The sequence below is a fragment of the Crocuta crocuta genome, unplaced genomic scaffold (genome assembly GCF_008692635.1).
Source record: "Crocuta crocuta isolate KB4526 unplaced genomic scaffold, BGI_CrCroc_1.0 scaffold586, whole genome shotgun sequence".
Lineage (NCBI taxonomy): Eukaryota > Metazoa > Chordata > Mammalia > Carnivora > Hyaenidae > Crocuta > Crocuta crocuta.
The window spans coordinates 4,182,363-4,193,985 of NW_027532407.1; the positions used below are offsets into that span (position 1 = coordinate 4,182,363).

General features: G+C 37.9%; 1 long non-coding RNA gene across 2 annotated transcripts in view; it reads right to left on the minus strand.

Annotated features, from left to right (window-relative positions):
- LOC144243654 (uncharacterized) overlaps positions 1-10,778 on the minus strand; it is a 63,544-nt gene extending 52,766 nt beyond the window's left edge. For both annotated transcript variants that reach the window (XR_013338728.1, XR_013338727.1), the window contains exon 1: positions 10,672-10,778. This is a non-coding gene — a long non-coding RNA (uncharacterized LOC144243654). The remainder of the gene's footprint in view (positions 1-10,671) is intronic.
- Between the last annotated feature and the right edge of the window lie 845 nt (positions 10,779-11,623).

The following is an 11,623-nucleotide window of genomic DNA, read 5'->3' on the forward strand; positions in this document are numbered from 1 at the left end:
GCAATCTAGGTGGAGAATGTTGGCACTGTGTCATCCCTATAGGTATTTGTGTGTCTAGGCTGGGATAGGGTAAGGAATGGTACCCTCCAGCTCGCTTGTTCCTAGAGAAGTCTCCTAAAGATCCCTGCCTTTCCAGCACTCTCTGAGATTAGTAAATAAACCTCCTTCCTGTATGCCCCCTTGCATTTTTCAAACTGCTGCTTCTATGCTCTATCTCCAAGGGACTGTTTTTTGTGCTGTCTTTTTAAGGGATTGAACTGAGTTTCCTATCACTTTCCAGCTCTCCCAGAGCCAAACACTGATTTTTAAAATTCCAGGTGTTAAGACTGGAAGTACTTATTGTAAGTACTTACTTAATTGTAAGTACTCATGAAATCAGGCCCCTCTGGTTATCAAAGCCAAATGTTATAAGGATTCATCTTCCCATGTGGGTTCCCCATACCTGGAGTGCTTGGTATGATGGTCTGTTTCTCTCCCCCTCTCTGTGCCTGTGGCATCTCTCCCTCCCACAGTCTTAAAAGTCTTTTTAGTTCCCAATTGTGTCTCTGCCCTTCCTAACTTCTTCAATATGGCCTTTTCTCTACATTTAGCTGTGTAGAGTCTGTTCAGACAATTGCTGGGTCATTATCTGGGTTATTTACACTGAAATGGTGACATCCAGTTGTATCCAAGGGACAAAGACCTTCCTATTCTGCTGTGCTCCCTGGAAGTCCATCTTCCAGGACCTTATATATGTTAACGTAGTTAATGTAATTCTCTCAAACCACACCATGAGACTGATATATTATTAAAACCATCCCACAGGTAAGAAAACTGAGGCACATAGAGTTTAAGAACTGGTTAATAAGCAAATATTTGAAGCTTCTATGAGGTGGCAAGTCCAGTACCAGACTTTGGAGCTATCAAGATGGCACATTACCTAATAGTGATATGTTCTAGTCTGGCAGTCTCCGCTCTAGTAGATTTAAAACCCAACTGCTTTGGAAACTTCCTCAGAAAATAGGCCATAACTTATTTAGTCATCTTTCCCAGCAGAGGAGAAATGGAGCATGTGTTCAAAAAAGATTTGCTGAAATAGCAAGGCCTATTTCAGACAGGAAGGTATCAAATATGATGGCAAGACTGAGGAAAATATGGATACAGAAGAGTAAAATATGAAAGTTGTAAAGGGAAAATACTGAGTGAAAGAGGATGTCTTAGAGATATTTTTTTCTTTTTTGGCTGGGAGAACATACAGGAAACTGAACTCCTTTGAGCCATGGAGTAAGGTATGCCACCCCAGCCAATGAACAAGTAGGGATGAAGAGAAGACTTTGATGGTCAGGAGCTAAAATGAGATCGGATTTGGGGAAGTTCACATTTTCTCAATACTGCCCCCTAGGAGGTGGGTCATTCTGAGTAACAAATAAGGATCTGACACACATGTGCGCACGCACGCGCGCGCGCGCGCACACACACACACACACACCAGTGTTATTAGTATGATTTCAATGACAGGAAGAGTGATGAGGAGTTGGTATAATATATGTCCAACAAATCAGACAGTCATTGTGCAGTCCTGGATGCCAAATAGTTTGTGATCAGCCCTTTGCCAAAATTCCAGAAGCCAGTAAGATGAGTGCTGAGGCATGGCTTGCCACAGAGGTGCTAATTGTAGGAACAGGAGGGTGATCTTCTCCTAGGACTTACCAACTGAAATAGTAAATGCTGGGGATTGAATTGGATGCATCAAGAAAAAAGGAGGAGACTCTAAACTTTATTTAGTGGCTTTAAGGAGTCAGTAGTCAAGGAAACAACAGGATCAATGTTTTGATATTTAGGAAGAACACAGTGTAGGGGTGCTGGATGGCTCACCAGGTTGAGCCTCTGACTCTTGATTTCACCTCAGGTAATGACCCCAGTTTCATGGGATTGAACTCCACACTGAGCATGGAGCTTAAGATTCTCGTCCTTCTCCTTTGCCTGTGCTCTCTCTCTCAAATAAATTAAAAAAAAAAACACACAGTGGAGAAGACAGATTTCCATATCTATATTGTCCTGCTCTCAAGGATTTTTTCCAGCTTTAATATTTTTGCTATTATCCTAATTCAGCAGAAAATTGGTGCTTATTCTAATTCCATATAATCAAAGTTATTCCCATAGATGTGTCCCATAAGCTCTAACTCCAAAGCCCAGAAACTGTAATGATCTCAAGCATTTGAAGTTGTTGAGAGATACTTAACAAGAATATCAAGAAATAAGAAATAAACTCCATCTTCAAAAGTTCACAGTCAATACATCTTCATTATGAAGAAGGAAAAAAAATGTGCACCTGCATGATCAGCAGGAAAGAAGAAATCACAAACTGCACTTAGCTGGGATAGAGCTTGAGATTACCCTGCATGTTAACCTGAGGATTCACACACACTGGAAATGCTCATCTGAGCTGCTGATGTGATAATAAGCTAGAGGTGTTTTAATCATCTTTTTTTCTGTAAGACAGTTTTCCTACTGACAGGAGAGGGATTGGCAGTCCCACAAAAAAACACTCCTGATTTAGAGTCACCAATGTGTTTCTCACCACTGCCAAATCTAATGAATGTCTTCCTATCCTCACTTTACCCAACCTCATTGAACACTATTGACCATATCCCTGCAAAGTTATCCTTCACAGGCCTCTATTTTTTACTTCTCTGATATTTTTTTCAATGTTTATTATTACTACCTCTTACAAACACTTCTCTTCCCATTCTGTCACCATCTTATTAGTGTAGCCCTCTGTATTTCTTGGTTTAAGCCCTAGTAAATGTTCAATGCAAACTTACTTACTAAAGGCTGATCAAGAATAAATAGATGACCATTTCTGTCTAAAGATTGTTTATATAATTAACTAAAATTGTTTTGCAGACTTTATAGTGATCAGTTTCTGATCAATACTGGAAAAACAATGTCAAAATCTTACTTCTTAATTTCATATTCTTAGATTCCTTGAAGTTTACCATCTTTGTCTACCCAGAAGTGTTTCTCAAATTTAAAAATTATGGACTCCTTTCACATAAAAAGTATTCCAGTAGATTAAATGATGTGAATTAGTGGTATTATGATACTCAATACATAAAAACATAAAATTGTGTATAATTCTTATATCTCAAACTAGAAAACCAAAACTACAAAACTGATAAAATTCCAATTAACACTATTAATGTAACAGATAATCTTGTTTTGCTGAAAATAAATCATTGTTTGTAACAAGAAATGGGAATGATCTATTACTGTCCACATTCACTGGAGTTAGTATGCCCTTAATTAATGGTATAGAGGTGTATATCTTTGTCTATAAATTTAGGTGTAAAAATAATTTTTTTCATTATTTCCATTACTCAATTTTTCTTTTTAGCTGTAATCTACCAAGACAATAGAAACCTAATTTCAGAATTAATTTAGGATTTGCCTTGCTTCTCCCCATGATTGCACCTAAATTCTGTGGTTCTTAGGTGGTATCAAAGCATATGGCAGAAAGGAAAACAGAAAGGTGGTTGGTGGGACAGGAATGTAACTATATGATATTCAAATCCTCTGTCCACACTAGTGTTTGTGGACTAGTTCATTGGTAGCACATGTGGGTCCCCAAGAAGAGTGCCCTTGTTTCTATCATTTTGCTCCTTCAGTCTTCCAGCACCGTCCTCCATATATATGTCTGGCTGAAGCTCAGGAGACCCCACTGTACTGTCAATGGCCCCATTTCCCAGCTATACTAAACAGTCAAAACCAATATGGATTTTTTCACCTCCATTAGGCTCTAACCCTGGGAGCAAAGTAGAGATACCTTCTACTTCTGGATCCCCCAAAATATATGTAAAAGTTTTGCACCTCCTACATATTCTATCAGGATGCAAGATAAAGTCCAAGTAGGAAAGGACTCTTCTGACACCTCTGTTGTAAAAGGATGGACAGAAAGGTTTTGTTAGGAGACTTCTAGTCCAAGATGATGATGAAGGAAGACTCTGAACTCACCTCCTTCATGAAACACACCACATTCTACCTATGTGTAGAACAAGTCCTCCTGAAGAACTGAGGGCTGAGCAAACAGCTTCTACACAACAAAAGAACAATAAAAGAGAAAAGAGACAGAGACAAGGTAACAAAGGGAACCTCTAACCCCAATATTGAAAACCGTAGTGGGAAGGAGTAGTACTGAGGGACCTGGAACAGTTTCTCCTCTCCTTGGGCATAGAAAAAAAGTCCCAGGGTAAAAGAGCAACTAGCATATAAAAAAGCCAGCTTTATAACTCTGCCAAGTGGTGAATGAGCTTAGTGAATTCTCTCTAGGTCAGAGGGACAGGAGCACAACATGATTCATGCTCCTCCTCCACCTTGGAAGCACAGATCAGAGTAGGGTCATGATGCTATAGCCAGCTTGCCACCTCAGTGAGCTCCAGGTTCACTAGCCCACACCAGCCCTCATCAAGCTGGGGCACAGAAAAGAAAGCTGTGATTTAAAAGAGCAACTAGTATATAAAACAGACAGCCCTAGAACTCTGCCAAACAGAGGGGAGTTGCCAGAATGCCCTCCAGGTGGGAGGGGCTCGCAGACACAATTTACATACTCCCTTCTTACTCCCCCCCCCCCCAAAAATAACATGAAGAAGAACAGAAACCATGGACACTAGCCAACCTGTCACATCAGTGAGCCCCAGATCCCATGGCCCACATCAGCCCTGGTCACCCTGGGGCACAAAAGAAAAGCTGTGGTTTAGAAGGACAACTAGCATTGAGGCAGCTGAGTGGCTCAGTTGGCTAAGCATCCAACTTTGGTTCAGGTCATGATGGCACAGTCTGTGAGTTCCAGCCCAGAGTCAGGCTCTGTGCTGACAGCTCAGAGCCTGGAGCCTGCTTTGGATTCTGTGTCTTCCTCTCACTCTGCCCTCATTCACTCATTCATTCATTCATTCATTCTCATTCTCATTCTCTCTCTCTCTCCCTCCTCTCCTCTCCCCACCTCTCAAAAATAAACATTAGAATAGAATAGAATAGAATAGAATAGAATAGAATAGAACAGAACAACTAGCATATAAAAGGGCCAGTCCTAGCCCTCTGCCAAACAGAGGAGCTTCTGGAACACTCTCGGGTAGGAAAGGCTGATGGATACAATCTAGACTCCATTCCCAACTTGAAAGCACAAACAGTGCACAGCCTGAACATCCTAACCAGCATTATTCCTCAGTGAGGTCCAGAGCTCTAGCCCACACCAGCCAACAATCCCATCAGAACAACCATGATCAGTGCTTACCACAGTTCCAGACTTTGTACCAATGTGACATAGATGCAAAACACCCGGGAATACTCCAGGCCCACACCACTTCAGCTACAGATGGTTTATTAGGACACTTCCAGTGCAGAACATTTTTTTAAAAACTTTTAAAAAATGTTTTATTTATTTCTGAGAGAGAGAGAGACAGGCAGTGTGAGCAGGGGAGGGTCAGAGAGAGAGGGAGACACAGAATCTGAAGACAGGCTCCAGGCTCTGAGCTAGCTGTCAGCACAGAGACTCACACGGGGCTCAAACCCACGAACTGCGAGATCATGACCTGAGCTGAAGTCGGACGCTTAACTGACTGAGCCACCCAGGGGCCCCAGTGCAGAATATTTTAGAAACTCTTGAATGTCTCCTTCAAATCCAGCTGCCTGCCTAAGTGCCCACTACATGAAGCACCTCAGGAACCCCAAGCCTGTGGTTGCTGCAGTTCTAGCCACCCATGCCGGGCACTTCCTGTACAGAGTGCCCCAGAATACTCCTGCCCATACCAGCCTCAGTTCTAATCATCTAGCCAGGACACTCCCTGCCCTAAGTACTCTGGAACACCTGGCTTGCACCAAACCCTGCTTCATCTGTCCCACCAGGTTGCCCTCAGTGTGGAGAGTCCTACATATCACCTCAGTTCTAACCATTCTGCCAGGATTCCCTCTGCACAAAGAGCCCCAGGATACCCCACGTACTACTGCTTCAGCTTCAGCTATCCTTACTAGGTGCTTTCTATATGTAGAGCCTCAGAACATCCGACCTTGCACCTACTTTAACTTTAGCTATCTGCCAAGGCACTCACTGTGTGGAGAGCCCAGAGACCCTAGTCCACACCAACCACAGCTTTAGCAGACAGCAAAAGTCATCACCACAAATAGTCTACTTAAAGGACAACCATACATGAGACCATTCCTTCAAGTTTAGGAGCAGTAACTCTTCCACTGAATCCACAGAAACACAGAAAGTCAAGCAAACTGGGAAGACAGAATATGCTCCAAAAGAAAGAATAAGAAAAAAAAATACACAGAAAAAGAACTGAAACACAGACATGCGATATGCCTGACAAAGAATGTAAGTAATACTTGGGAAGATGCTTACCAGGATGGAGTGAAGAATGAATCAACAAAGTGAGATCTTCAATAAAGTGATAGTAAACATTATGAAAAATCAATCAGAGTTGAAAAATACAATAACTGAAATAAAAAATACATAAAGGGACTGGACCAGAAGACTATAACACATATATACAACATTCTATCCAAAATCAACAAAATATGCTTTTTAAGTGCACACAGAACATTCTTCAAAATATATCACATTATATCACAAATAAGCCTTAATAAAGTTTTGAAGATTTACATCATACCATACACCTATTCTGATCACAACAGTAGAAATCAAATCAATCAAATAATAGAAAACACACAACTACATGGAGACTAAACAACACAAGACTAAGCAACCAATTGGTCAATGAATCAAAGAATAATTTTAAATAAATACAAAGATGAATGAAAATGAAACTCAATGGTCCAAAATCTTTGGAATGCATCTAAAGCAATTCTAAAAGAAAAATATATAGCAATAGAGGCCTACCACAAGAAACAAAAAGCTCAAACAATTGCCCTTACACCTAAAGGAGCTAGAAAAAAAGTCCTATGTGGGTAGAAGGAAGGAAATAATAAAGATCAGAGCAGATATAAATGACACACAGAGTACAAAGAAAGAAACAAACAGAAAAAAAAGTGAACCAAATTCATTCTATTAGCCAGCATTACCCTGATACCAAAACCAGATTAAAAACACCACAAAAAAGGAAACTATAGGCCAATACCTCTCATGAATATAAATGTAAAAATCCTCAACAAGATAATAGCAAACTGCCTTCAACAATACATTAAAAGGGTCATTCATTACAATCAAGTGGGATTTATAGCAAGGGTGATGCAATATTCACAAATCAATCAATACTACAACAACAAAACAAAAAGTAAAAATCAGGCTGTCATCCCAATAGATACATAAAAAGCATTTGAGAAAATTCAACATCTGTTCATGATACACTCTCAACAATGTGGGATTAGAGGGAAAGTAATGAAGACCCTATATGAAAAAACCACAGCTAAGATCATACTCAAAGGGAGAAAACAGAGACTTTTCTCTAAGAAACAAGACAAAGATGTCAACTCTCACCACTCTTATTCAACGTAATACTAGAAGTCAGTCACAGCAATCAAATAAGAAAAAAATACAAGACATCCAAATTGGTAAGGAAAAAGTAAAGCTTACACTATTTGCAGATGATGTGATACTATACGCAGAAATCCTGAAGACTCCACCAAAAAACTATTTAAAGTAATAAATGAATTCAGTAAAGCTGCAGAATACAAAATTAATATTCAGAAATTGGTAGCATTTCTGTATACTAATAATGAAGTAGCAGAAAGAGAACTTAAGAAAACAATCCCATTTACAACTACACTAAAAAGAATACCTAGAAATAAATGTAACCAAGACTTAAAATACCTGTACTCTTAAAACTATAAGAAATTGATGAAGAAACTGAATATGACACAAATGGAAAGATATTCCATACTCTTGGATTTAAAGAATTAATATTGTTCAAATGCCCATATTACCCAGAACCATCTACAGATTCAATGCAATCCCTATCAAAATAATAACAGCATTCTTCACAACACTGTAACAAAAAATCTTAAAATTTGTATGGAACCGAAAAGACCCCCAATAACCACAGCTACCTTTAGAAAGAAGAACAATCTTGGAGTTACTACAATCCCAGATTTCAAGATATACTACAAAATTGTAATACTCAAAACAGTATGGCACTGGCACAAAAATAGACACATAGGTCAATAGAGACCCCAGAAATTAAGCCATACTTATATAGTCAATTACTCTATGACAAAGGAGATAAGAATATACAATGGGGAAAAGACAGTACCTTCAATAAATTGTGCTGGGAAAATTAGACAGCTACATACAAAAGAATCAAGCTGAACCACTTTCTTCTACCATATACAAAAACTCAAAGTGGATTAAAGACCTAAATGAGAGAACTAAAACCACAAAATTCCTAGAAGAAAACATAGGCAGTAATCTCTTTGATAGGAGCTGCAGAGATATTTTTCTAGGTATGCACCCTTAGGAACAGAAATAAAAGCAAAAATAAACTACTGGAACTACACCAAAATAAGATTTTTCATAGAGAAAGAAACCACCAACAAAATGAAAAGACAACCTTCTCAATGGAAGAAGTTATTTTCAAATTATATAAGGACTAATATCCAAAATACATAAAGAACTTACCCAATTCACCCCCCCAAATAATAATAATCCAATTAAAAATAGGGAGAGGACCTAGATAGACATTTTTCCAAAGAAGACATATGGATGGCCAGCAGACACATGAAAAAATGCTCAATATCACTCACCAGGGAAATGCAAATCAAAACCATAATGACATACCAACTTACACCTGTAAGCATGGCTAAAATAGTAAAAAAAAAAAAAAAANAAAAAAAAAAAAATACAAGTGTTGGTGAAAATATAGAAACAAAGTAACCCTCATGCACTGTTGGTGGGAATGTAAATGGGTACAAGCCACCATGAAAAATAGTATGCAGATTCCTCCAAATATTAAATATAGAAATACCACACAATCCAATAATTCCACTACTCGGTATCTACCTAAGTAGATGAAAACACTAATTTGAAAAGATATGTGTACCCTCATGATTATTGCAGCATAGTTTTCAGTAGCATGGGAGCCACCTAAGAGTCCATCCATAGAATAACAAAGAAAATGTGGCATGTGTACACACACACACACACACACACAAACACACACAGGAATATTATACAACCACATAAAAGGGTGAAATCATGCCATTGGCAACAACATGGATGAACCTAGAGGGTATTATGCTAAGTGAAATAAGTCAGAGAGAGGCAAATACCTTATGATTTCATTAGTATGTAAAATCTAAAAAAACTAAATAAACACAAAGTAGAATCAAACTTAGAAATACAGAAAACAAACTGATGGTTGCCAGAGTGATGGGAAACATGGGTGAAGGGGGTGGGAGTTACAAGCTTCCAGTTATGGAATAAATAAGTCACAGGAATAAAAGGCACATAAGCATAAGGAATATAATCAATGATATTGTGACACTGGTGACAAGTGGTACACTTGTAGTGAACATAGTATAATGTGTAAACTTATCAAATCACTATGTTGTATACCTGATTCTAAAGTAATACATTTTAACTATACTCAAATGAATTTTTTAATAATCAGTTAACATTTTTTAAATGTTATTGAGTTACATTGTCATGTGATGTGTGATAACTCAATTCTTCCACCATGTTTATCTACTCGAATTCTCACTTCAGCACACCATGGCATCATTTGGCTCTCAACTGACATGAATATTTCATTTTCATATTTAATCTACTCATTTTTCTAACTGATAGCAAACCCAGGTGGCTGAAATGAAGTAAATATCCTGTCATCTTTCCATATAATATTGTGATCATACAAATAACCCAAAATATCCATTAGTTGAGTTGAAGAGATGGTTAGTTTGTCATCTTAGTGAAAATATAATATCTGGAAATTCTTTCACAGAATTTTCACACACCCCAGAATACATCCTAAGGTCTCTGGGGTCTGGTAACCCCATTTGTAAACACTGTGTTACAACAGACCTCTCTTCTTTTCAACTCACTTTCCTGACAAGAGAGAAGTTCAAGCAAATGGTTTTGGATTGATTATCTTTTAGTTTCACTGTCAGATGTCATTATGTGGACATATCATCACCAGTGAGAGAGAGAGACCCCTCCAAATCTCATTGCCACATACCTCACTTGCAGGAAAGTCCACTCTTGAGTCCTCCAAGCCCACCTAGTGCTATTGCCTTCTTTTTTTTTTTTGCCTCTACTCACAGAGTAGAGTATTTGGCTCCTCTCTCCATGTAGTACAAATTCTTACTAATTCAGCCCTCTATATTTTTGGTGTTGTTCCATAGTGTTCTTTAATCCATTTTTTACCTTCTGTCTATCAATTGCATTTTTTTTTAGCTCAAGTCTGTATTCCCAATTAGAAATTCTGGTTGAAGATTCTGAAAACATACAGCCAGTATGCACCAAAGTAAACTTGTGATTAGCACTTGCTGGTGCATATAAGGGAAAATATTGTTTTGAGGTAAATAACTAACATAATTACAGCCTTGTGAAAATGACTTAAGAAAATTAGCTAATGATCCTTAACCTAATTCTACTGTTTAACTAATTAAAATCTATTTTCTCAAATTCTGAAATGGTATGTAACACACTCGAGAAGAAAAACAGATAGTTGCTTATCTTACCTGTGTACCCCGAGCACCAGAATCTTGGCTAAAGTTTTTTGTTGGATTCATTTCATCTAGTTATCTATTGATAACAATGTCAAACGGTGGATATTCTTTAACTTGGATCTGCATAAAGATAACAAAAATTTAGTTACAGATTACTGATCTCTTATCATGGGATGAGATCCATTTTTCCATTCATTTCTTAAATATTTATGAAGCAGAAGGTATATACTTAATACTTAATCCTTGGTATTAATATAGTAAAAATCCAAATACTGTAAAAAGCACTCCTGGATTTTAAGGGGCTTACAGTATAGGAAACTAGGAAACAAGGCTAAAGAAGGATATATTCATTAATTTACTAAACACATACATACACATACACGCAGAGAGAGTGACAGCATTCACTATAGGCCAGTCAGTATTCCAAAACTTTTAAAAATATCAGACCAAGAAAAGTTCATAATAACCCTGTAAGGTACTTATTATCATCTCCATTTGAACTAGGAAGAAACAGAAGTTCAGAAAGGTGAAGTGTTCTGTCAAAGGCCAGACCACTATTAGTGGAGGAATTGGGATTTGAACCTAGAAAGTACAGCTCCAAAGTGCTTACTACATATGCTGCTACCAAAATACATTTCCTAAATGTTGTTCACAGAAAGAGTTAGATGGGACAAGTCATTTTAAGAATACTTCATACTCTCTATCTCTACAAAATTCATAATGCACATTAACATATTAAATCCAACTATAACAAAATCCATTTAGCTTTGATTAAAACAAAGATGCTCAACATCACTAATATCAGGGAAATTCAAATCTAAACCAAAATGAGGTATCACCTTATACCTGGCAGAAGCATTAGTATCAAAAAGACAAGAAATAACAAGTATTGGTGAGGATGTAGGAAAAAAGGGAAACTGTGTTCACTCTTGGTGGGGATTATTGGTGTAGTCACTGTGGAAAA